Source organism: Colias croceus, chromosome 6 (genome assembly GCF_905220415.1).
Source record: "Colias croceus chromosome 6, ilColCroc2.1".
In the NCBI taxonomy this organism is placed as follows: Eukaryota; Metazoa; Arthropoda; class Insecta; order Lepidoptera; family Pieridae; genus Colias; species Colias croceus.
Genome location: NC_059542.1, coordinates 7,272,195 through 7,276,899, shown reverse-complemented (window position 1 = coordinate 7,276,899; position 4,705 = coordinate 7,272,195). Strand labels below are relative to the sequence as shown.

The 4,705-nt window shown below is 31.3% G+C and overlaps 1 long non-coding RNA gene across 1 annotated transcript; it reads left to right on the top strand.

Moving 5' to 3' along the window:
* The first annotated feature begins 648 nt into the window (after positions 1-648).
* Positions 649-2,243, top strand: LOC123692283. Its single transcript, XR_006751513.1, has 2 exons — positions 649-1,429; positions 2,159-2,243. It is a non-coding gene; the product is annotated as an uncharacterized LOC123692283 (long non-coding RNA).
* The last annotated feature ends 2,462 nt before the right edge of the window (positions 2,244-4,705 follow it).

Sequence of the window (4,705 nt, the reverse complement as noted above, 5' to 3'; positions counted from 1 at the left end):
TGTTTTTAGATTCGTTGTTATAAAAAATGCCTCATATCCTTTTTATTTTACCTATCAATTTTTACATTTGTAATATACCTAAATAAAGCAATTTTGAAAAACGATTCAAAACCAGAAAGACGTGAAATCCACTTATTTTTTTTTTTAATATTATAAAAGGTGATGTTTTTTTTATTACAGATGTTAGAGTGTACTTTAGGTCTATGCGCCAGCACAAATTGCCACCAAAAAGATTCATTGCAAATCGACCTTTCTTATTTTACTTGAAAGCAAAAAAAAATACAATGTTTTCAGGAGCTTACCTCGCTTAGGTATTTATGTATTTTAAATATTGTATACAATGGTCAGTCACGCATAACATCTCCGTCGTATTTTATACAAACAATAAAAAATTATAGATACTTATGCATGCTGGAAAATTATTTCATATTTAAACATAAAATCAATGCAATTTGGTGTCCGCAACCCTTAAAATTAAAATGTTGTCATATTATACAGGGTAACTTGTAAAACACCAGCAACCTCGCAGGACAAGATAGCTAACATCATAAGTAACAACATTTGTTCTACGACTATTGGCATAACGCAATAAATTACCTATATTTAAATGATTTTTAATCTTTTATTGTATTGTCCTAACATTAATTTGTAAGTCTATAATATATTCTATTCATTATCGAAAGGACGACGCGACGCCCGCGCACGCTTCTTCCCCCTCTCGTTCGCTTCTTGTTTACGTGATTTTTGGGATACGCGTAGAGTTTATGATATTGAAACGAAAAATTATATGAATATTAATTATTTTTGTATGAAAATAAAATCTAACAAATTATCAAAAGTCGTAGAACAAATGGTGTTACTTATGATGTTAGCTGTCTTGTCCTGCGAAGTTACTAGTGTTTTACAAGTAACCCTGTATAAATTAAAAAGAATTGCATGTTTCTATGTAATTGTAAATACAGCGTATGAACTTTCTAATTGTCCAATCTACTTTCAATGCGTTAACATTTTATAAACTACTAGCAGTCCGCCCCGGCTTCGCCCGTGGTACATGTTTACATTTTCACTTCATACGAACCATCCTCGTCCTTCAGTGAATATTATAAAAAAGAGAATTAACGAAATCGGTTCAGCCGTTCTCAAATTATGCGTTTACCAACACATTTTGCGATTCATTTTTATATTACAGACTACATTCTTAGGTATGTTAATTGCAACTCCATACCTACGAGAAAGATGTGGAATCTGCTCTTTTTCTTGATTAATAGGTGATTAATTTGATTTTATTTTCATTGCAGTTTTTAAATTCTACGTTAAGTCTATGCGGCGTTACAAATTACAACCAAAAACATTTACAGCAGATCGTCCTTTCCTATTTTACTTGCAAGCAAAAATAAATATAATATTTTCAGGAGCTTACCTCAATTAGGTATTTTTTTATTTTAAATATAAAATCGTCAGTCATGCTTAACATCTCACTCTGTCTGTTTAACAAACAAAAAACTACAGGTCCTTAAAGATGCATACAGGATATAATAAAAGGGTAGCAAATACGATGTTAGTCATTTATTATAATGGAAGTAGTAAGTTACTTAATGCATGTAAAGTGCGTGTTAAAATTTGCTACACAAATGTAATTAATGCCACGGAGGCCATGATCACCAGATACACACCATGTTTTATCACAGCAATATAGATTTTTATATAATTTATATAGTGACTAAATCCACCAACAGAATATCTATTCCTGTCACTGTATGGGATTAACTTGTTATAATTAATTACTAATTTACGAAAAATTAATGACGTCCATCATGTAAGGCATTTTTTATGCATGTGTATGTATGCATGCTACTATGCATGATTTTTTAAACGTAAGTACTTTTTATTAATTTGTAATATTAAATGAATTGTTGATACATAGTTATAGTTAATTGTACTTTAAATTGTAATGTTTATTTTTTTACCCTACATATAATATATGTCTATGTCATTTGGTTTCAGCCAAAAAGTGTGAATATTTTTTAACATTAGCCTTATAAAACTTAATGGAAAATATGCTATAAACAATTTCACAGTTTTATCCCAGATGATATGTTTTATTAATCTTTATAATGTATAAACTTTACACGATATTAATTTAATGTTTATTTTTCAGATAACGAGTTCCTCGACGAACATATTTGTAACGATGTCTATGATATTATGAATGAAAATGAAATAAACATTGTACATACAACAAAGTATTGTTTTATTTTTAACCCTATTAGGCATCATCTAATGAAGGAATTTATTTATGAATCGTCCTGGTGTAAAATATAATGTTCTGCAAGCCAATAAAACACACAAAAGTATTTAGGCCATTCATTATTTTATAGAAATTCAATATTTTTAGTCTGTTGCTTTGTTTATTGCATATTTTCTAAACTAGAATTTACACAGCAATAAAAATCTAGACCATTTATTAAATTTCTGTCATAATAATATATACTTGTCCCTATAACTTGTACTTGTACGTTCATCACCTTCCTGAAAAGTTACAGTTTATGGCTTTTAGCATCCGTTACAAAACGCAAATAGAAGCGAAACTAATAGACTAGCTCCGACCAGTAACAGTACCGACTTCACATTATCCAAATGTAGACGTTACGCCACCAATTTGTTAAGCCAGCGCTACGGAAACTAACTGATAGACTATGCTTTTGTGTCTTAATGAACGCTGTCAGAACGAACGGTGGTCCATGCCAAGATTAATGTGGGCCCACCTTTCACCGCCCTTGTTATCTTTATGGCCATATTACTTTAGTGTGCCGTGATTTGCATTGTCTTTGGCGTTTTAATAGAATTTGTAGCGCTTTTGCGAAGACGCAAGGTGGAAAATACTTTATCGTGCAATTCCGTGCAAGCTACAACCTAATGAGCTAGGTGCTTTTATCATCATCTATACTATGGTTTAGGGTTGAGTTTGCAAATGCAAATGTAAATTTTGAAGTGGAAAATATCACACAAACATAAGTGCGCTCTTCTTTATAATTATAAAAAAGACGAAAATATCACAAAACCAAGCAATCCACAGACTACTTTCTCGCCAAGCCTCTCGTAGTGCCGCTACGTCCTATGAAATATGCAAAGATACATGATTACTCGATATTATACATATTATATTATACAATAATCTCTTGTCATTACTAGCAGTACAGTAGATTAGCTAGTAGCTCTTTATACCTAGTATCTATCTTCGCTTGTACAGTGTACAATCATAAAAACTCCTTTGTTTAGTATCACGTAGTCGGTAGTATATTGTTTATCCCATAAATTGAAAGAGCGCATCTCCAGTTCATTAAATTTCTGCACCGAAACTTTTAATCACAATTTTATAAAAATGTCATCGCAGCCAACTGTTTTCACAACAGATGAAGTTAACAATTCAAAGTTAGTTGGTTTAAATTGCATCCACAATCTTGTATCTAAAATCTATTGTTAAGGCCATGCGCTACGTTAAAATTATTTTATTGTGTAGCTTGCGGCGCACAGACAAAGGTAATTACAATTATGCTTTTACTCCCTGGCTTCGCCCGAATACGGAATAAAATGTTCACAGGACTTTCCAATTTCACGTTAAATGTTCTATGTACGAATCTATCGGCGTGAATTATTTTAATGAAACTGTGTACCTATTGTTCTGTTGTCGTCATACCAAAATTCTAATTTTACGTGCATTTAACGCCCCAAACTTATTCACAAGGGGCCATAACTTGTGTATTTCAATATACATGTTTAAATATAAATGCTATTGTAAATATGTTAAGAAACATAGATAAATAAAAAAAATGATTGTTTATATTACGTCCAGACTTTGTATCGTCACTACATAGTATAAAACAAACTCGCTTTCTCTGTCCCTTTGTCTCTTTGTATGCTTAAATCTTCAAAACTACGTAACCTATTTGATGCTTTTTTTAAATCTCCAGTCAGTCAAGACAATCAATTCACAATAATTCCAAAATTTTTCAAACTTCGGTCAAGTGAATGGTACATTGGGGCGACAATGAATCTCATTTTGAAACCTTGTCCGCAGTCCGGAACTGTAATTAAATTATTTTTTGCTGTATGGTCGTGAAAAAAATTCCAAAAGCTCTGCAATCTTGGGGAAGTTTTCGATATAATATTTCATATCACGTATTAAATTTGCAACCAATCTCAGTGTACGGAACATCTTTTGGTATTGAATATTAATGTTTTTTTTTATTTATTAAACTGATTGATTTTGCAAATTTGTAAATGCATTAGAATATATGTTTTCGAAGTTTGCAACCAAGTACCAAAACTTTTGTAATTATTCCGAGACCACCTTACTCGAAAAAATTACCACGAATTAAAAAAAAATTATAAATAAACATGTTCCGGTTAACGAAAAAGGTTGCAAATTTATACAACCGTTCGGTATATATTTCCGATATCTGTGTCGAGTTTGCAGAACTTTTGGAATTTTTTCCACGACCATACAGCAAAAAATAATTTAATTGCAATTTTAACAATGTTCCGGACTGCGGACAAGGTTGCAAAATGAGATTTATTGTCGTCCCAATGTACTATTCAGTTGACCGAAGTTTGAAATTTTTGGAATTATTGTTAAATTTTCGATTTCGGATGTCGATTCTTGAAACACATTATGACATAACACATATAAATGAATTTACTCGAC